The 23,001-nt window shown below is 39.7% G+C and overlaps 1 long non-coding RNA gene across 1 annotated transcript; it reads left to right on the top strand.

The window, feature by feature from the left end:
* Positions 1 to 854: 854 nt before the first annotated feature.
* On the top strand, positions 855 to 20,503 carry LOC309711854. Its single transcript, XR_014278119.1, has 3 exons — positions 855 to 2,063; positions 3,586 to 3,936; positions 20,424 to 20,503. It is a non-coding gene; the product is annotated as an uncharacterized lncRNA (long non-coding RNA).
* Positions 20,504 to 23,001: the final 2,498 nt, after the last annotated feature.

The raw sequence follows: 23,001 nt of genomic DNA, 5'->3' as shown, positions 1-23,001 counted from the left end.
GCATGATTAGATATGGCAAACGTGTTGATCTGCGAATGCCGAACAGCTCAAATGGAATAGAATGATAAAATACGGTTGGTTTGCCTTTGTAATGGCTTACTAAAGTACAGAACAGATACAAGGAAATGGGCTCAGAGTGGCTCACGCATAATTTGAGCGAGTCACCTGTAGCTGGTTGGGAACATGTGGATCAGACCTCGGCATCGCCGTCCTCTCAATCCCCTTGAAGATATCATTTTTCTCAGTCTTCGTCTTCATATTTATATGCAGAGACATACCTACAATCACAAGATGCTTCAACAGTGTCAGCTTTGAAGTGGGCAAACACAATGTGCTTTTCTGGTCTAATTAATGCACCAATTAAGAAAAAGGAAAACTGGCTTCCCAAGGGCAGCTTTCCCATGCTTTACTAATTAAATCTGGGAAACATGAGTGATATGCTTCCTGATCAGATGTGACACCTTGTTTCTTGGTGCAGATAGCTACACTAGGTACACCCAGCCACCCCACCGCACGGAGACACACACACACACACTCACACACACAAAAACAGGTACTGCGATGTTTAGCATTTTGTAGTTTGCACTATTGAAAATGAAGCAAATTGCTACACGGGACCAAACTAAAGTCAGTATTTAAGTTGGAATCAGATAATATAATTCACATAATACATTCTCTGCGAATTTGACAGTGCACAGAGACCAACTCTGGAAAGTTTTGATGGACACTACATGCAACAGAAAATATGAGGTCGGTCAAATTTGGTTTTCCAATACTTTAAGCACAAACAAAATTCAATTCTCCTCAAGTAGCAGCAGAAGTCTGAGAAGTTACTATTTCAAGCACTGCTAGGGAAGAATTTCTGTGCTTTGACTGACACGTTATTCATTATTTCATACCAAGAACTGGCATTAACTAAAATAAACTTTTATTCAATTTACTTTACAGAGTCTTGGCTCAATTTATTACTATATGCATAACTTCCCCTTTAAACTACAAGTGTAAAATAAGCTTGAGGTAAGCCGGCACCCGTTATTGTTGTATTCACTTTACACAAACATTAAGAAGTAAATGATAAACTTATTGTGCTGCCGTGTCCGTTGAAGCAAAAAAGGAAAAGAAAGGAAGAAATTAAAAAGTTCTCGTCACAGGAGGGCAAGTAAGGCCAGCTTTTCAGAGTAAAGACAATCTGATTTAAATGCTAAAGTTAACTCATTAATCACAATTTAAATGCAGCTCACTATAAACATGTTCTGGATTTCTGGCAGACTGAAATGTAACCTCTATTAGGCATGCCTGAGCTTTACTGGGTGGAAATAAACTCCAAAGAAGCATTAAAAAGTGTGAAAGCATTAAATAACATTCATTCTACAATTGTTATGAAGTGCTGTTGGAATTTTTAGTAGCTAAAGATTGTTTTCTACTTACTTGAAATTAGTTGCCAAAAAGAAAAAGAAAGAGCAAGGCTACCATGGCAGGACCCTGCAGTTGTCTGTGCCCTATTTCAGTGTTAGGGAGTAACGGAATACATGTACCGCCGTTACGTATTTAAAATACAAAATATGAGTAACTGTATTCCGTTACAGTTACCGTTTAAAAAGGTGGTATTCAGAATACAGTTACTTTGTTGAAATAAATGGATTACACTGCGGTACTTTCCTGTTTCATTTTGTCGCGGGTCAGGACTGTTTGGGTTTTGTTTGACAGCTACGTTCTGTTGTTCCAGGCGGCAGCGTTATGGTTGCCATGGTTACAGGGCGACGCTCTCTCTCTCTCTCTGCGACTGTGTGTTTCCTGGGTGAGAGAGCGCCTTTTCGTTGTTGTTGTGCTAAGCTAACAGGCAGAATGCTACAAGCATAGCTCTAAAGAATGTAGCATCATGGGCAGTGTAGTCCGTGTTGCAGGGAGAATGGACTGCCATACACGTTATGGGTCTGTGAGCGAGGAGGGAGAAAAAGGCGAGTGGAAAGGTACGAGTTGTCATCGAGGAAAAACGGGAGCTGGAAGCATGTAAATATAATAATAACCACTTCAGCCAAGAAGAGTGCCTGACGAGCCCAGTTGTAAGTACGCTATTAAGACTCGACTGTACACCGTGTTCGTGTTTTCCTCCGAAACAATAAGTTCCGTTGGAGCAGCCTTTCAACGCCTCTCTCTGGCTCTCGCAAGAAAAGTTGACCCACACAACAAAGTAAAGCTAGTTTTCGGCTATGAGCCGACAGCGACCCCGCCGTATTAGTCAGAGGTCCCTTTACTACAGCTCGGAGTCGCGAACCTTCAGTAATAGTAATAAATCACATGGCAATAGTACATTCACGTTGTTGTAAAAAGCATGATAATATATTAAGTAATCCAAAGTATTCAGAATACGTTACTGTCATTGAGTAACGTAACGGAATACGTTACAGAATACATTTTGGGGCATGTAATCTGTATTCTGTAATGGAATACATTTTAAAAGTAACCTTCCCAACACTGCCCTATTTAAATCGAATCCTTCTCATTGCAATTTATTTCAATCTATAGCTTTTACATTGTATCAGAGATTAAAAGAAATGCAATTTTGATCTTTTGTTATAAATTACTTGGCTGAATTCTTTATCGCCTGGTCGTTATTTTACAATTTTTTGACAAAAAGAACGACATCTAAACTTCGACAAGCGTAACAAAGAGATAATTTCAGAGGTTATCTGTCAGAAACTTGATCAAGGCGCTGCAGCTGTGATTCATTTTGCATTCAACAAACCTGAAGCTGACAAATAGAATTAATTGCTTATTGACAAGTTTTGCCCTTCCTTTCCTTTTCCTGGTTTCCATCTCTCTCTCTTTTACAAGCTTCTTTATTTCATTCATTATTATTCTCTCTTGGCAAGAAAATTAACAAATCTTTTCAGAGTGTCAGTGGCAACCTGGTGTATTTATAAATGCAGCACTGTGGAAGTATAGGAAGAACAATGAATATTTAATGGCTTTGTTCTTGTCCTCACCTTTCCTCCTGTTGATCCATCCTCTCCCAGCTCAAAAAACCCTACACAAAGCCAGCAGTTTGTTTATTCTAGGTCTTCAGCAACTGACCGCAAACAATATTGGGTATCACTGGCCCATGACTATCATATATTGCTCATTTTAAACAGTTTCTTTTTAGTGATGACATTTTTACTTTTACTTTTTCACCTGGTTCTACCTGTGCAACAAGGTCTTACAACTGTATCAGGTGATCAGTTTTGTTTATTTGCATTACATTTGCATTTGAACACATACATTTCTCCAGAAAAGTCAAAGCCACAGTCTCCAAACCACACATTGTAGCCGGTCTCCCTGCCAACTTGTAAACCTTCGCTTTCACTCTTGCTGCTGTCCTTTGGTCACAAATAACCCCTGGCACTTGTCTCCACCCACTTCACTCTCCCTTTGCTCTCTTCTTCTCCTCTCTTGTGCACTCTGTGTTGCTTTGGATGGCAGACCCCAGGAATTTAAGCTCATCCATCCACTGCTCCTTGCAGCTTCACTGTTACACCTGTCTCCCTCTCATTTACACATATATTCTGTCGTGCTTCTACTTACTTTTATTCCTCTCCTTTCCAGGGTGTACCTACACCTCTACAGGATCTCGTCCACCTGCTCCGAATTCGCTAAAGATCATAATGTCATCTGCAAACATTACAGTCCATGGAGATTCCTCCCTGACCTCATCTGTCAACCTGCTCATCTGATCTCATCCCCTGATCTAATACCAACCCCACCTTGAAACTACATAGCCACAAATGAAAAATAATTCTGCAGATCAGAATTGCCCTTATATGTTAGTGTTTTGCAGCTACATATTCGTACTTGTAAATTGGAGCATGGAAACTTTTCAAAGAATAACAGTTTTCTCAGAAGTCTGTCTCAACCTTGCTCAACCTTCCTTTTCAAGACAGTGTCACTCTGCACCAGGTCTGTGCTTTTGATTGTTAAGAAAATAATTAATTTCTTCAACACAAGGTCTAGACTGGAGAGTCTAATTACAGGAATGGGCAACATTTGGTACGCTGAAATCATCTGTTAGGTGAATAGAATATCCACATTTATTGGATTTGACTGCTGGAACATATAAAATCATCATTTTATATCTTAGCAAATTTTGATGAACAGCAAGCCACCTTTTGTTGCCAAAATATTTGATTGCTCCTTAAAAGAAAAATGTTTTGTTATTATCTTCAAATGCTGCCTATTTTGCAGGAAGGTGTCCTTTCATGTATTGCATTCTTATCCTGACCTTAACTTCCCAATGTGAGGTCCTTTTGATTTGTTATCCTGCATTTTAAATTTGGATTTGTGTGTTAACTCTAATTAACACTTCACTTCAGTCTTGAAATATTTATATTTCATTATAAAGCAAAAGCAGAATAAAAATAAGACACCATTAACATTACTACACTATTACACATTATACTGATACTAACTAGTTGATGAAGTAAGCAGCAGGTTGGGTCTGATGAAGTCATGTCTTACAAATGTGCAGATGAAGAGCTGGTTCAGAAAAAATACAGACAGTGAGTCCAAGGGCTGTTTACGTAGTCAGCCTTCACAGCTCAGTTAGTCACTGTGAAGGGCAGTCTCACCCCCAACTCCTGAAAGATTTGCACTTGATTAGCACTCGATAATACTTCAGCATCCTGTCTGAGCACAATAAGCAGCCCAGTAGTTTCTGTTTGGGATAGATACCACAACAGTGTAGCTAATTGTTCCCTACTGGTGTTGTCACTGCTGTGGGACTTTTCATCATGGTAGAAATTATATTACAAGCTTGTTGCAGCTTAGCAGGTGGGAGACATTTGCCCTCTTACATATGGTTGACACTTTATAACTACACTGTCTCTGCATGTGGACCTTAATTGACTCAATTGACTCAAGCTTTAAGGTTATTGTGTACTGTGAGATTTGGTATAATCAATCACATGAGGCCTTACAGTGTAATCAGTAAGCACTTTTAACCACCAAATCAATTTGCACAAGATACACAAGATGCTGCTTCAGATCATTCTGATTGCCATTATTGTATTTACGTGATAGTGTAACATTTGGCATACAAAAAGGTGAATATATTGTCTTCTCAGCTGAAGCAATGCCCAACAGTCTGCAGATCTCTTTGAGTTGTTTTTTCTGTTATCTTCATGTTTTTTGTAAGTGTACGGCAAGGCGCTCAGTGAGAAAGCTGACTATAAAAGAAGCAGTCGAAATTTTGAAAATAAATGTATGAAGGTGCCGCCACTAAAATGTATTTGCCTCTGTCCCCACTGTACCGATAGCTGCTGTTTATATTTACTCTGTGTTCTCAGTCTCATGTTTTTTTTCCCGCCTTATGCACATCTGAGCCTGGACTCCTATAGTATACACATGCAATGAAGAGCCCTGAGCCAGAGAATGCTCCTTTTGAGGGTTAGCATTTCAAACTACTTCATTCCTTACTAAAAACAACTCAGGTGTGTCAGGACTTAATTTTTTTTTGCCTGCAATATTGTTTTTCCTGTAGGATAATAGTGACAAAAAGGGAATTTGGTTCTGTGCTAGAGTGCGCCCCTTATAGCTGTTTGTGCTCACATCAGTTACGCTCACATGGCTCCATCTACCTTTGGTTGGTTTGCCATGTGTATGAATTTGAAAAAGGTTTTAGCCCGCAGAGAGTCTGAGCCCATAATGTGTCTATAATCCTGAAATGTTGCTTCTAGAAGTGTTCTTTCAGCATCAAGATGGAAAATATGCTCTCCTTGGTCCAGTAATTGCAGTTATAGACTGCGTCCCCTATCGTCTTTGGGAGAAAGACTTTCTTTTCCTTATCCCTGTGAGATGGAAAGCATGAGGTGACTTTAACCAACAGTCACAGTCGCTTTCATAGATAGATAGATAGATAGATAGATAGATAGATAGATAGATAGATAGATAGCATTTATGAATCCACAAAAACAGAGAGAATTTCATTCTTCAGCAAAGACTTTAAATTCTTTAAACGGTGTTGTGGGGTTTAGAGTGTAGTTAAGAGTGAAAGCAGTGACCCTGGGCTTTGGCTGAACCTACATAGGATGAATTTTTAAAAAATAATACTGTGTCACTACATCAATTCTAGTGACTGTTCAGAGTCTCAGCAGCCTGGCTCATTCCCTTGCAGCAATTTATCCTTGTCACATCTGCCTGTGAGTTCTTCATCATATAGACTCTTGATCATCTTCCTCTGCGTTTATTGTAGTAGATAATATCTGACAATTTATGGTAACAATATAGTATTAATTAGCTTGCCAGAAAGGTTAGGGTATTTTCTATAGAAATCATGTGTGGATTATATTTCTAGTCTCATGGAGAAGAGAAGCATCCTTTGTCAGTAACATTTACATTTCTGCATGAAAGAAGTATTATAAAGAATAGATAGTAATAATAATAATGTATGTTTATTGGATAGAAAGTTCATTATATCACAGTATCGATCTCCTGGTCATCCTTTGGTATGGTCCTCCTGAAAAATCTTCTGGCTGTCTTCTGAAGCAGCTGAGATCTCCTGGCTGCCCTTTAGACTACTTCTGCCTGAGGCACGAAGTCTCCTGCTCTGCTGCTCTCCAGTCCCTAGGCTGCCTGCTCGAGGTCTCCTGCTCACCTCACCTTCAGTCCTAGAGCTTTGCAGTGCGCCTCAGTGCTCCTGCACTGCTCGTTTTCATTACTCATTTCAGCAGCATGGTGTGTTTCCTGACTCCCTAATAGATCCCTCAGTAATCATTACTAACCAACTGTTTCCACCTGCTCCCTGCCCGTTGATCGAGTGTGCCATGTTGTCTTTGTACTTTTGTACTTGTTATGGACATGTTCATGTTCGTGGCTGTTTTGTTAATTTGCTTTCACATATCCAAACCTGCACCTGTCTGCAAACCTGACAGTCAATCTCTAAGCTTTTGTCATAGTCATCATTTTCACAATTCATGTCATTTCACTGCACCTACTTACCTGTTTGTCACCGTCTGAGACCATGACTCTGAGGCCTTCACCCATACCTAAACACTTACAGCTCTACACAGCAGCTTTATTATTCTATTCCCTTTGTTATTTGTGTACAAAACCAGAGTGGAACACACTTAACTCATAAAAATAAAATGAAACTAAAATATAAAGAGGCAGCATGTACTGAAGCATGTGATTAGTCTGATAATCTTTATAGCTCAAGATATATCCAGCAACAAGCAGAGAACAGTATGTCATTAGTGTAGCTCTATAACAAAAAATCAAAAAGGGAGGACTATGGAAATATGTTTGTTTGTGATAAGAATGTGATTTGTGTGGTCCCCATGACTGGACAATTACAAAATATAGTAAATAAACTCAGCCAGGAAGCCAGGAAGGTGAATTGATAAAAAATAATAATCAGGCTGACTGAATTAATAGAAACAATATTGATAGCACATTGTTAACACATCAGGAGAGAGGACTTTAATCACAAGTTATTTGTACCCTGTTCTTTTGGTGTTTTAGCTCTATTCTTTTAGTTAGAATTGCAATAGTGTTAGGTAAAGAACAAATATAGACTCGCTTAAAATCCTTAAAATCCAAATTCTCCCTTAATTAAAAAAACTGATGAATTAGAGATTTTAAATGGACCATATGAGGTAGATAAAATGTATAGAGCAAAGCACAAGGATAAGGTTAAATACGGATTAGTGTTTTAAGTGGTTAGCGACTAGAATAGAAAAGCACTAAATAATTATGAATGCACTTAAAATCTGTTTCCATCTTCCATTAATTCTGACACTGTTTTAAGAGAACAGGTTGGTTTTTAGGATGTAATTTATTTTTTTTTTTTTTACATTTCCATCTCTTATTGCAGACAATACATATTCCAGAGCAGACACGACACCACGTCAGTGTAGGAACTAAACCCCTTTTGTGACACAGAAAACATCGTTTTAAGCCTAAATTAACTTTGCTTTTCGCTACAGGCTCATACTATTATCAGAGGTGCGCTGAAAACAGTCGACTTTTGAAGTAGATGCAGTGTCTGTCTGCTGTGTGATTGGAAAATAAGACTGTGCAAGATGTGGAACAAGCAGTGACACAACATGTGGACAGGGACTTGCTCACACTAATTAGCATGCAAAACAAAAGAGATGCAACTCAGCAACTATGGCACCAATAATCTATGAGAAGACAACAAACAATGTGGTGCAAGCTAAAGGGTATCTTTGCTGGAACATACACATGAAAAAGGTATGTTAGTTTGTATATTTGAATGATTATTTATGGCTGTTGACATTATTTTTCGCTGGAGATGCCCCCCAGAAAACAGTAGGGTATTTAATGCTCTGGAAAAATGACTATCAGCAATTTAATGTTTTTCCAATCAAAGGAACTGATTTAATTGGAAACCGAAAACATTTGCACATCTAACAATGAGTATCTGAGGAAGTAATGCATGAGAAGAGAAAACTAGAGTTTATCATGTTAATTGTAACTAGTTCATCTGTGAGGCCATATTAGCATCTGCTGAGAAGAAAGGACTGATGTATGTAAGACAGCTATATCTTTGCTGTCATGGAAACATAAATACATTTTTCAACAGACAGTGGTGGTGAATGGTTAAGAACAAAGGCTGACAGTGTTCCCACATGGCATACTAATATATTCTGGGTAAAAGTGTGGTTCTCTCCTCGTTAATAGCCTCCTGGTCTGACAGATGTGTAGGGGTGGCTGCCATTCACCCTGCGTAATAATCCAAAGTGTGCATTTAAGCAACCCATTTTCAACCAGACTGCCTGCAAAAAATACACAAAAACAAAGTACATTTTTTTTAAGACTAATGCACTTTGATACAGCCACAGAAAACATGCTTGATGTCTTTTTCACAGAGCAAAATTATCGTGTTAGGGCATTTATTTTTGTCTTATGATCAGAAAACAACTTTCAAATGTCTGTGGCTGTTATGTTTCATTTTTGGTGACATGTAATGATTCAGATATAGAAGTTGAAATGATGAAAATGAAACAGTTTTCGGACATGCATCATAAAAAAATCTAAATTCTTGGATTATATTGTGATTATTTTTTCAAAATGTCAGGGTAATCTAACCATTAGCTACTGCAATATATTTATTCTGGACCGCCATCCCATAGCTGACACAAACACTCTCCTCTCTAGTACCACACATCTGTCCTGCAAGGTTCAAATTCCAATGTTGAACAAGTAATTGGGTATGTGTGCATGTCTTACCCAGCAAAAGATGACAACTATTGTTTCACTGTCACAAAGGTAGCTGTTTAGTACCTTGTTCAGTATATACAAAATACAGTATTTGCATCTGCTAGCTAACTAGCATTCCTCAAGTACGTTTTAGTGGTGAGGGTGTCTATAATAGTAGTTAATACTAAGGAGGACAATAAAAAGGAGCATCATTTTCATTAAGTGATTGATTGATTCTCTAATTTAGTATTACCCTATTGTATTAGAAATGTGACGTTACATAAATGCCATTGCAGTACTGAGCGTTCAGTGATTTCTTTCCACTACTTCAGTACCACTTCACAATACAAAGACCTTAAGAATCTAGTTCACAAGCCCACAAACCCCATTTCTTCTGAGGTTCTGAAATCAATACAGTATCAAAATTGAACATACTTTTTGTTTAAACAAACAACAAGTATGTACAACATCTTATAGGTCCCTTGCTGACCATGTGCATGTGAGCTCTGTGATTTCATAGCTGATTTCTAAGTAGCACAGAGGTGCTTTGCTGTTTTCAGAGCCCCGAGGCATTACAGTGGAATAATCTTTGCAGACCACCTGAAATGTGAAGAGAAAATAGGCAGTGGAGCTAAAGAATATGAGTGCTTCTATGATTCAGTTGTTGGATAAATGTAACAGTTACAGTACATATAGCTGGAGTCAAAGTAGTGTCAAAAATTAAAGACAACAAAATTGCAGCCAGTAAGCAGCACTTCCAACTAGATTTGACAAAAAAAAAACCCAAACACTTATATACAGTTTTCCATATGTTTAAAAGTGTCCTTTTAAGTAAGGTATCTCCTAAGTCTAAAAGTCGTTGCGACACCAGTGCCTTAATCTTTTTAGCAGGATAAGTCAAACATGACATAAGTTCCCCCAGAATAACAGAAAGTAACAAAATAACAGAAACCAGCTTTATATAAGAGGATCACGGCTGACTCTGAGAATGACCAAAAATAAAACAATTTATATACGGTCGGAGGAAAGGCAAATATGTTTGGATACAGCGCAGAGGTCAGAATGATGATCATTTCATCTACTGTGGAAAACAGTAATCTTTCTAAATAAATTGCTGATTTGCCTTTGAAGCATTTTTAGCAATTTTGTAAATGTTTTAGATATTGGTGTGTGTGTGTGTGTGTGTGTGTGTGTGGTACAGTATGTAAGTACATACTGCTAACTGGTTTAAGCACTCTAAAGACAAATAGATGCACTCTGCTACTCCACTGAATTCTTTGTTGTTTCTTTGAGATTTGTAAAATAAACTAACTAGGGGCGTAAGGTCAGAGCTTCTACTAGAGGGTTATGAGGAATTTATTGATGATTCACACTAAAAGCAGTAAGACCCAGAAAGTTTCCAGTGCAAAAAGAGACAGATAAATCAAGCAAGTAAGCAAGGTTATGAGAAAAGAGTGAGTACTGCTCTTGCCTTCTAAAACGCTCTTATTACCAATGCCCTCTTTATAATCACGTCCTCCCACAAGAATGGTGCAGCAGGAACCATTTTAAGCATAATATTTAATCGGATAAAAGAGACGGAAACGAGTTCTGAGGGTAAATGGCCTGTATTTTGTATAGCGCTTTTATTAGTCCCGCCTAGGGACCCCAAAGCGCTTTACACACCCAGTCATCCACCCATTCACACACTGGTGGAGGCAAACTACAGTTGTAGCCACAGCTGTCCTGGGACAGACTGACAGAAGCGAGGCTGCCATATCGTGCCATTGGCCCTTCTGGCCAACACCAGTAGGCGGCAGGTGAAGTGTCTTGCACAAGGACACAACGACCGAGACTGTCCGAGCCGGGGCTCGAACCGGCAACCTTCCGATTACAAGGTGAACTCCCAACTCTTGAGCCACAATCACCACGAGGGTGAGGGTGGCTGGCCTTCCTTTAGAGATAGTGTGAGGAGTTCAGCCATCAGGAGGGGCTCAGACTAGAGCTGCTACTCCTCCAGATCAAAAGGAGCCAGCTGAGGTGGTTTGGGCATCCTGCAAAGATGCCTCCTGGGTGTCTCCTGGGTGAGGTGTTCCAGGAATGTCCAACTGGGGGGAGGTCCCGGGGCAGACCCAGGACACACTGGAGAGATTATATCTCTCAGCTGGCCTGGGTGCTTTGGTGTTCCCCCGGACAAGCTGGAGAAGGTGACCGGGAAGAGTCAGGTTTGGGCTTCTCTGCCTCGGATGCTGCCCTCACATCGGACATTTAACAGACCTATTACCATGAAGTATTGATCTTAGTATTATGTTTGAATATGAAATTGCGACTGATCATCAGCCCATGCCCGAGCCTGGTTCTGCCAGAGGTTTCTTCCTGTCAGAAGAGAGTTTTTTATTCCCACTGTCTGCAGAGATGGACATAAAGTGAATAGTTTTCCTGTTCTCCATTTAAAGTGAGACCATATATGATTTGTTGAAAAGCACCCACTGCTATTACAAGGTATAACTGTCAGCTGTTAGTTATTTTAAAGGCATTTTTCTGTGGTCAGCAAACATGCTCATTATTGTCAGTTTGTACACATCTCTCTAAAGTTTGCTAACAGCAGCCACATTGCTACTGACCTTACAAAGAAAGGCTGCAATGTTACAATATTTTGAGTGCACTTATATGAGCTAGGGTGTGTTTTAAAACTCATGAATTCAACTGTTCATCTGTGGGAGGAAGGCAGTTTTTGAGTTGTAAAACTGCTCAAACAAGGCCAGTGGTGGTAAATTGGTAAATTGTAGTGAATGGAACAAAACTGTTCATTGTGGAGACACACAAAGATATTAGATTCATGGTTGAAGGATATTCTGTCATAAGTGAAAGCGTTTCATCTAGTCAAAAGGAGAGAAAGGATTAAATAAGTTGTGTTGAGTGAGTGAAAAAGTGGGAGGAATTGTACATATAACGTTTCATTGTTACTAATTCACTGGATTGATAGCTCTTAACAAGTAAGCACAAATGTTGATAACATTAAATTGTGTCGTCAGGTGAGATTATGTTTTTTTTTTTCAAAATAGGTATTGCACAGATGGCTTATTCTTTATTGTGCTGAAAACCTCCTTAATGGACTTTTTATGTTTTTGTTTGTATGAGCGATGATTAAAGTAGCTCTTGCGTGCACCCATTTCAATGATGTTCTGTTGATCAGTATTTATCAGAATAATTAAAAGCCTGCAACATAATAAAACCTTTTTTTGAGGATCCAAAGTCTGTCATCTGCTACTGACAGTGATGTGGTTTTCTTTCTAAAGGAAGAAAACCAAACATATTCAGTTATTGCTACAGTCACAATAGAGAAAACAGTGATTGGAGACAACAGCATAACCAAAACAAGAGCACTCAGAGCGCACAACTCCCACCGAAGGGCAAGGGCTGTACTAAAACTTTAATGTTTTATGTTGATGTCAGCATTGGTAAGATGGAAATCTACTGTAGTAGATTCATCTTTTTTGTCATTGTGAAGTCATATTATGTTCTATTGAAAATACAACATATTATGTATTTATGTTGTAATAAAATAAATGCTTATGTCGCCCAATGACCAATGCATTGCTTTAAAGTTTAAAGATGATCCAGTGGAAACTAAACCCTTTTCCTAATTTGTACGATGCTGACCGATGACCTATGACCTTGAAGCATTACATGTTCATAATTTTGTTGCAAGCATGGCATGTAAAAAAATTGTGTATTTTATCATCTTTACCAATATGGTTGAGGCAGAACTGGCTACAATCTGGCTTCTGTGAGCTGTAAAAATGTAAGATTTTAAGATATATTCATGCAGCGTGTAATCTTTATGGCATAGGGTGATGTCATGGGGCATCATATTGAAAAAACAAACGAATGTTCTACATGCGTTTCATATGATATATTACTCTATATCTGTCTCTTAAAATTTTCTTAAAATGTGTTTTAATGGTCAATACCGACCATGTGTGCTGACAATGAAAGTCAAGATCCAGAGATTCGTGTTCCCAGGATGGCAATTTTACTACAAAATGACATGTACACTTGAGAACTTTGGTGTTATATTGGAATATAACAAGAATACAGTCAGGTAGCTACCAGATGAGTGAAATCCTCTAATGCAAAGAGACACGTCATAGATGATGCAGAGTGACTGACTGTAACATTTCTATCTTTAGAAATTAGATGGTTTTTATTTGTGAATCTTGGCCAATCTGCACGTGACAGTCAGTCCAAGTTGGACTACTATTGCTTGGACACAGGATCCCTCTCACAAGGTGGCCTTTGTAATCAGTATGGAATTGAAAATGGCAGCTTAGAGATTAAGGTACACACTCAGCCTCCTGGCAACCAGCTCATGACTATTTGCAACTGAATGTGAAAAAATACAGTTAAACCACTTTTTCTAGTCGCAAGAAGGTTGTCCTTTTATTTCAATCTAGCGTGACGGAGCCATAAGGAAAGAAGTAAAGTCAAAGCACACAGGTTTCCTGAAAAAAAAAGTGTCATTACCTGGACCACTGCAGCAAGTAGGGACAGAAATAAAGAGGATGACAGTGACAGGTTAGACAAATATTGTATGTGTGTGCAGGAGAGGAGAAAGAGTGCCAGAGGTGACACTACAGGCAGTTTGTGTGTGAAGTGCACTTGATGAGGTGTGATCGGCCTTAATTCAAACCTCATCAAGCTGCTGGATGTCAATCCAACCACCTTCAGACACTATTTGACTTCTACTCATTTCATCACTCTGTTTCAACTCAATTCAAGCGAACAGAGTGCTGTGACAGGCTGTATTTAAGAACAATCCTTTTAATATTTTCACTAAGCTGCTGAATTTTTTCAGTGTTTCTTGTTTCATAAAATGGACCACGTTGGGTTATTTCATAGAGGAAAGTAAGTCTAATTTAGGGCCAAATAAGGAAGTGAAGAGAAGTGCACTTTTTTTGTTTCATTGCTGTGAAATGGAAATGTGGATAATACCTGACAGAAAAACAGATGTGGGCAACATCACACCTGAGCAAAAAGAGCTTAAAGTTTAATCAAGCCAGTGCAGTGTACTGGTGCAGAACATCACACCTCTGTCTTTTACCCGACTGAACAGAATGAGGGAAATGAAATCAGCAGGCTGGGATGTGGGCTGTCTGTAATCAGGTTTCACCGCCCTTCCCTATCGACTGCTGGGTCAAGATCATATAAGCATGCTGCTGTGTCTGCCCACCATCCTGTCTGTCTGTCTCACATGCCCTCTACCTCGATTCCAGTTTCACTGTTTCTCTCTCTGTAATGTTGCTGTGCTATGAAAAATGCCAGTCAAGGAATCAGAGAATAAGTGTGATACAATTTTAGTTGTTATTGGATTAGGATCAATTATAAATTAAAGCTCCTGATTCTTGCATTGTGACATTAACAAATAGTTCGATTAGTCTGAATTCATTCTTAATGAATGGCTCCTTAAAAAGAATTCATGCACAGTTGCAATAAGCATAATAGAGGCCAAACCCTAAGAGTCTATTGTGATAGGCACTCAGTAACAACAACAGCAAACAAGTGTGATCACGCAGAGTTCTTATGGTGGTATTCTATGTTTGCAGGGAGGGATTTTTACAGTGCACAGGAGATGACACAGAGTCAGCATGTAATGAGCCTTGATGAAACTTAATAGCAGTATTGTGAGATGGGGTGCGCTCCATTTCACTGTGATGGAAGAGCCTGTCTCTTAAAGATCCATTTGTGTCTTACCAAGGTCAGCATTTTGTCTTTAATGAGAGTAATCTCATGGAGGTGCAGTAAATACTGGAGCTGCCACCCTTACTTGAATATATATGAACATTAATAAAAGATTAGTGACACACAGAAACAAACAAATGGCAGCTCCGTCTCATGTTTCTTGCCTGAAGCCCCAAGTCACATGAACACAAACCAACAAAGCCCAACAATTTTGTGGTCCACATAAACAGTGATGTGATCCAAAAAGCAGAGTTAATTAAACCTGTAATTGAATGACATCACTTGAACCACTTCTGTTTAGTTAGCATTACGATTACATACAGTATTTGTGCGACATTGTTCTTTCATGTTATGATTCTGAAAGTTGCCCAGTTTATTTATTTGAAATGGTTGCGCCAACATAGCTAAAAAAAATGTCATTCTCCAGCTGACCAGTTTATCAAATGTGTTAAATATTTAGTATCCCGGTGAGGGTGTTGTGATTGAGCAAGTGAACAAGCTGTCATCAATAAACAGAGCTATCTCTGGAATTTTGTTTATGCCACCATCTTCCAGACAGAAACTAATCAGCTTAGGCAAACAAGGCCTGGAATAAACCTTAATGATCCCTCACCTCTGAAAATCACTGTCAATCAGTCTAGCTCACTCAATCATGCTTTATTTATCCTATAAGCTCACAAAATTTTCTTCAAAATCTGTTTTTTTTCTCCTTCTTTTCCATTTCTTTTAGTTTAGAAATTAAATGAATCAAAATAAAAAAGATCAGGGAACCATGTGAACCATGCTGGAGGACATTTTTTCTGTCCAATTAAGGCTTTTCTTTCTAAACAAACAAATCTTAAAAATACCCAAAGAAATCTTAATCCTACAGCAAAGAGTAAGATAACAGTTTTAGTAAACATCTGGGGCCTGTTCTTCGTACCGCGCTAAGTGAGTTAGCTGGATGAGATTGTTGACGATTTCGCGTGATCCTGGATCGTTCGGTTCCCCGAAGCCCATCCGGGACTTGCTGTCATAGCAACAGAGCCGTAAGCGTAAACCTGCTGGGGAGCAGGTTTACTTTATGTAAACAGGATTAGATCGCGGCCACGCAGGTATGCCCGCGTCATTCATACGAAAGCAACAGCGATATTCCACCACTGTTTCACCATAAATAAATAACATCAATGTAACTAAAGACAATGCAGCACCTGATCCATTTATTGATTTCACACAGGTCATTTCCTAAAAAAGGGAAATGTACTATTAACATTCTATTACATGTATGTGATTATTACAGATTTAATTCATATTTCAGAGTAGCAATTGTAAATTACTTCGTGTAATCAAGATGAGAGACCACGGCTATAAAAGCGAAGGTGGATTTGGGAAGTCTGTCGCAGCCATGTCCTGTCCGTATACGCGAGCCACCCATTGCGGAAGGTGCAAGATTGATAAGGAGAGTCCTCAGAATTCAGCGTATATTGCGGGACAGACAGGATCCTTTAGCTCAGCGCGACAGTGTGCTCATAGAGAGATATCGATTTTCCCGTGAGGGTATTATTTACTTAACCAACTTGTTGACGAGGGGGTGCAGGACCACCACCTGTCTTTTTTTGCTCTGCCCTTTTCTTGGTTGCTGTTATAAACAAACAGATTATTCCAGGGTCTCTTTCCAAGAGACTAAAAGCAATATAAGTGATAAATATTACCATTCTGTAGAACATTCTTATATTTCACTTTTACCTGTTCCCATGTTCTAGTGGGTCCTGTTGTGGCTCTAATGTGAAAGAGGATAAAATATAACATATTATAATATAATGTAATATAATATTGGATAATATAGTGTAATATAATAAATCTACCCTACCGCCTACTGGTGTTGGCCAGAGGGGCCGATGGCGCGATATGGCAGCCTGGCTTCTGTCAGTCTGCCTCAGGGCAGCTGTGGCTACAACCGTAGCTGCCTCCACCAGTGTGTGAATGTGAGAGTGACTGAATAGTGGCATTGTAAAGCGCTTTGGGTGCCTTGAAAAGCGCTATATCAATCCACTCCATTATTATTGTTATTATTAAATTACTTACGAGTTTAATTTGTCAGCAACTTCCTGCCAGCCCTCGCTCCTTGCTTTTGCAGCCTTTGCAGTGTTCCCTTCTCCTTGCTTTTGCAGCCTTTGCAGTGTTCCCTTGCGTTCTGATTAAACTCTGAAACTCCTGAAATCCCTCACTCAAGAGTTCTTGCTCTGCTGCCGAAAAATACCGAGCCGAGCGCGCTCCGTCGACATTTTCGCCGACCAATCAGAGGGTTGCCGATCAATGTTTCTACTATCGATGCGTAGACCCTTTTACGACACCCAGTGATGTCACATTACTGCGTCCAGCTGTACTAATCGTCAACAGCAGGTGTGTTCGGGGAACCGGATTAGCGCGCTCACGGTTAGCGCGATGGTTTGGTCTTGGATGTTTCATTTGATCTTGGATGTAGTAAGCGACGTACGAAGCACAGGGCCCTGGCATTAAATCTGCTTGTTTGCCATCATTTCCAAACAGAATTATCCTTGGAAATGCTTCACACTCTAACAATATATCCAGCCAATATCCAGTCCATCCGATTGTATGAGATCTAAGGTCAGAGCTCAAGAAAATTAATCCTGTAAAAAAGAAAAGCAATTATTGTTTATTTAAATTTAACCTTGACCCAGTTTTTACCAAAGCCAGCTCCAACTGTTATTGTTATCTGTCATCAGACAAAATTTGAATATTATAACTTGAAAACTGTGGACACTAGACTCCAAACAATCATACAGACAGAAAGACAAACAAATGGAACCAATTACATAGTCCCTCCCTGCAGGTAGAGAATTATTGTGACTGTGTGTCCTCTTGTTGCCTTTGAAATGTTAGCTTCAAAGATGGGGATCAAGCCTTCAATCATTCACAGTCAGCCATCATCAGCCATCATCAGAGTGACTTCAGTGCATCAAGGTGGTGATAAAACAGCAATAAAACAGCAATGAGAGAGAGTCAGTCTGCAATCAGTCTGCAATTCACTGGGGTCAAGTTGGTAATTACATGCAATCTGTTTCCATCAACATACATAGAACATTCACATTAAACAGAAATCCACATTAACAACTTACATTTGAAAAACAAATATCTCCACAATAGGTGATGGACTTGCTGCAGGATGGCAATTTAGATACAAAATGACATACACACTTTAGAACTTATATAACCAGAATACAATCGGTTGGTTACCAGATTAGTAAAGTCTGCTATTGCAATGAGACGTGGTATAGATGACGCAGACTGATTGATTGTAATGTGTCTGACAGCTATTATTTAGACATTTTCCTCTCACTAGGTGACCTTTGTAATCGGGAGCCAATCAAAAATGGACACTCAGAGATCAAGGGTGGTACACACCAACCAGCTGCTCACGGCAACTATTTATTATCACTACCTGTAACTGAATGTGAAAAAATACAGTTAAACCACTTTTACCTAGTCACAAGAAGGTTGTCCTTTTATTCCAGTCTAGTGCAATTGAGCCATAAGGAAAGAACTAAAGTCAAAGCACACAGGTTTCCTGAATAAAAGTGTCATTACATTGACCACTACAGCAAGTAGGGAAAGAAATAAAGAGGATGCCAGTGACATTTTAGACAAATATTGTATGTGTGTGCAGGAGAGGAGGAAAAGAGAGAGCTTCAACAGAAATAATCATGTAAAAGACAGAAGTTATTGTTGATTTAAATGAAACCAATCTCGACTTCAAGATCATCTCCTAATGCATCTCTGGACTGCTTTGAGCAATGCTGCCACTGTATTCTCATTCATTCAAAAAAAGAATATACAATCACAAAAAGCTCCAATACAATAAAAAGATACTGACTAACAAGAGGGGTCTAAAGAGGGTCTATAGTGCTCCTCTTGGCAATGTAAATGAGTTTGGCACACCAAGGAGGTTGGGTTATGAAAAGAAAAAAAACCACGTGGATCATGATGTGGAAGTGGGACGTGCAAGGGGACAAACTGGGATTTCCAGTGAGTGATATGAAAGTAGCACGTAAGCATAATAAAACAAGCTTGATTGGTAGATAGAAATCTAAATGAGATGTAATTAGTCTCCCTAAGTTCTTCCATTTTTTCACATCTTGCATGAGCAGTTGCAACATGCTGTAGAAAGTTTTATGTGAGTTACCCTCAGAATTATATCAACGCCATGCTTAATTTTTTGAATAAGATCTACTGTACCGTATATTTAAATGTTCACTAGACTAATGAATACCTAGAGTTTGCACAGGTTAGAGCATAAGTAGTGTAAAGATTTGAAACTATAAGCTCTGAGTGTCACCATGACTGCAAAACCACTTTAAAAGAGGCAGTTGTCACTCCTCCCAGACTACCTACCTGTCACCTGAAGCGCCATCAAACCTGCTGTGACAAACTGACATGAGAGGCGTCTGCAAGCTGTCTTCCAACCAGACAGCCATGTCATCTTATCCAGCTCCGGGATAGCATTTGGAAAACCAGGGGATTAAACTGAACTTTCATTTAATAAGCAGACAGCATTCCAAAGATCGCTTGCACGTTGACACAATCTTGTGAAAAGTGGTATTTGTTTATATATTGATGGGGAGAGCAGTGTCAGTGACAAAACCATCAAAACCATCGCACTTGTCAGTAAACCAGCGGGCATCCAGTAAGCCTTTGACAAGATTTTAAGTGGTCAAAGGATAAATGGCAACTTACCATCATCATAAATCTGTGTGATTAGCACTTAAAAACACAAGATTAAATAATACAGAACTATTGATCATCCTATTTAACCATTCATACCAGTCTTCTGTGTGTTTGAGTCTGTGCAGTGTTATATAGGAAAAGGTTTTGTGATTCTGAATAGAAAATCAAAGTGCATATGAGAACTTAATTGCTTTTCTGTCTGCTAGTCCCTTGATGTCTCTGCAGCTCTACAAACTCAGAAAACTCCCCTATGCTGGAACTTGACTATTTCCACAGACCTTTGCACAGGACGACGGCACAACAGCAACCGCAGCTCTCTCCTCAACTTCACTTTCAAAACTCATCTCATGGCTCCCCAATCAGTGACATCTCTAATCTCTTTATATTTACCCCCTCTACACGGCTGAATAACCTCAATGAATCCCGTCCCTTGTGTTTGAAGATGCCCATTATGCCATACTATAATTAGGGAGTTCTTTAATATGAATATATAGATGCTCCAGTGGGATCATGCTTTTTTCTTCCATTTGTAGACTATTTATATTCTCAGTGACATCTCTGCTGTAACTCAAACCCAGACATCCAGGACTGTTTAATCTTAAACGCCCCAAATTTGTACACTTAGTATAGCAGGACATCCCCCAAAGGGATAGTGGACACCTTCTGGCACTTTGTTCAGCTTCTTGTCATCTCCCATCTGTGCTTCCCCTTGCTTAGCCTTTCAAATTTTAGCTTTAACCTAAAAAAATATTTCAGGTTTTCCTCTCTCATTTCCTCCACAGGTTGCCTCGAGCTGGTTGTATCAAATTCAAAAACCTGGCGTTTGAATCTAGCACCCCTATAGCCTTTGGCCTGAGTTTGCTATCACAGGACGGTTACAGATCTCATCTTCAAGCTATCTTCATGAGCCTCCTCCTTCCAAACCGTAACCTAGTCAGTCTCAGTGAGTGCAGTTATAAAAAAAGTTATAAAAAAAGAAATAAAAGACAAACAAACAAACAAACAACTTGAATAAAAGCTGAAAATGAAAACAAAATTAAGCCTTTGTGAGTTTAATTATCTGGGTTGATGTTAAAAACATGTCTTTTGTTTCAGTAGCCTATCAACATTCAACAACACTGAAGTATAGGTGACCCTTTTAACTAATAACCAAACAATATAGTCAAAGGAGCTTGCAAAGAAAGGCGTCTGGACTTCTTTAAGTTACTTGAAGACGTTTCACCTCTCATCCGAGAAGCTTCTTCAGTTCTAAGGTCAAATGGTGGAGAGTCCCAGATATAAACCTAGTGGGAGTAACCCCCCACAGGGGGACAAAAGGACCCCCTGATGATCCTCTAATCGCCTGAGACAAGTTGTGAAACTGGGTGTGGGTCCCAATCAGCCCGAGTTTTGGGTGAGTTCATTGTGAAACCTGGCCCCACCTTATCATGCGAATTCCTGAGATCAGATGGCCCAGGATGTGAGTGGGCGTTAAGGCGTCTGGGAAGGGATCTCAAAACTGGATTATAGATGGCAGAGAGTTGGTGTCGTAAACCACCGCCTCTGTTCAAAGATGGTCGCTCACAGTGGACATAGATGGCTTCTTTCACTCCTCTTTCAAACCATCTGTCCTCTCTGTCCAAAATGTGAACATTGGCATCCTCGAAAGAGTGTCCTTTGACCTTTAGAGGCAGATGGACTGCTGAGTCTTGTCCTGTGGAGGTGGCTCTTCTGTGTTGTGCCATGCGCTTGTGAAGTGGCTGTTTGGTCTCTCCAATGTAGAGGTCTGAGCATTCCTCGCTGCACTGTACAGCATACACCACATTGTTAAGTCTGTGTTTTGGCGTTTTGTCTTTCGGGTGAACCAGTTTTTGTCTGAGCGTGTTGCTGGGTCTGAAATACACTGGGATGTCGTGCTTGGAGAAAACTCTCCTGAGTTTTTCTGATACACCGGCTACATAGGGTATGACAATGTTGTTGCGTCTGTCTTTCTTATCCTCCCTCACTGGTGTCTGATCTTCTTTTCTGTGCCTCTTTGCTGACTTTAAGAACGCCCATTTAGGATAGCCGCACGTTTTGAGTGCTTCTTTTACATGCATGTGTTCCTTCTTTTTTCCTTCAGGCTTAGAGGGAACATGTTCTGCCCGGTGGTGTAGGGTCCTAATTACTCTAAGTTTGTGTTCCAGAGGGTGATGGGAGTCGAACAGGAGGTACTGGTCCGTGTGTGTGGGCTTCCGGTAAACTTCGATGTTGAGTTTGCAGTTCTCTTCAATGTGCACAGCGCAGTCCAGGAAAGGTAAACAGTTGTCCTTTGTGTCTTCCCTGGTGAACTTGATGTTTTTATCCACAGCGTTAATGTGCGCAGTGAAGGATTCCACTTCTTGTGTCTTGATTTTGACCCAGGTGTCGTCCACATATCTGTACCAGTGGCTGGGTACTCTTCCTTTGAAAGAGAATAGAATAGAATAGAATAGAATTCAACTTTATTGTCATTGCACATGCACAGGTACAGGGCAACGAAATGCAGTTTGCATCCATCCAGAAGTGCTTTAGTGATATAGATATATTACAATATATATATTAGCAATAGTATAGATATGTAAGTATACTACAGAAATGGGTCTATTATGGTATGTTATAATGTACACGGTATGAAGTATGTTGTGAATATTCTATAACTAAGTATGTAAAGGCTGTAGTGAGTACAAGCTATGTACAGGCTATGAACAGGATATAAATATGAAAAACTATACAGAATATGAAATAAATAACTTTACAGAAATCTGAGATATACAGCTATACAGAAATGGGAACTATGCAAGTTGTAAACAGTTGTAGGATTAAAGATTATTGAATGTACAGAATGATTATTTACACAGAGCTATACAGTAGTGCAGTTAAGATAAGTGAGGGTGTAGATAGTTTCTACAGAGGCTATATAAAGTGCTAGTGGTTGTGAGTGGTGGTTCACTCCATGTTATTATTGTGTGTTTGAGGGTACAGTTGTCCATTGTGGGTGTGTGTATGTTCAGTCCATGAGTTTAACGTGGGTCAGATGTCAGGAGGCAGAGTTCAGGAGTCTGACAGCTGTGGGGAAGAAGCTGTTCCGGTACCTGGTGGTCTTAGTCCGGAGGCTCCTGTGGCGCCTCCCAGAGGGCAGGAGGGTGAAGAGTCCATGTGATGGGTGACTGGGGTCTTTGATGATTTTCCCAGCCCTTTTCAGACACCGCTTCCTGTAGATGTCTTTTATGGCAGGAAGTGGTGCTCCGGCGATGCGCTGGGCAGTTTTCACGACCCTCTGCAACGCCTTCCGGTCCGAGGCAGAGCAGTTCCCGTACCAGACTGTTATACAGTTGGTCAGGATGCTCTCGATGGTGCAAC

Source organism: Aulonocara stuartgranti (assembly GCF_965226115.1).
Source record: "Aulonocara stuartgranti genome assembly, chromosome: 7".
NCBI classification, from domain to species: domain Eukaryota; kingdom Metazoa; phylum Chordata; class Actinopteri; order Cichliformes; family Cichlidae; genus Aulonocara; species Aulonocara stuartgranti.
The sequence above is the reverse complement of the archived record's forward strand: the minus strand, read 5'-3'. Positions and strand labels throughout refer to the sequence as shown.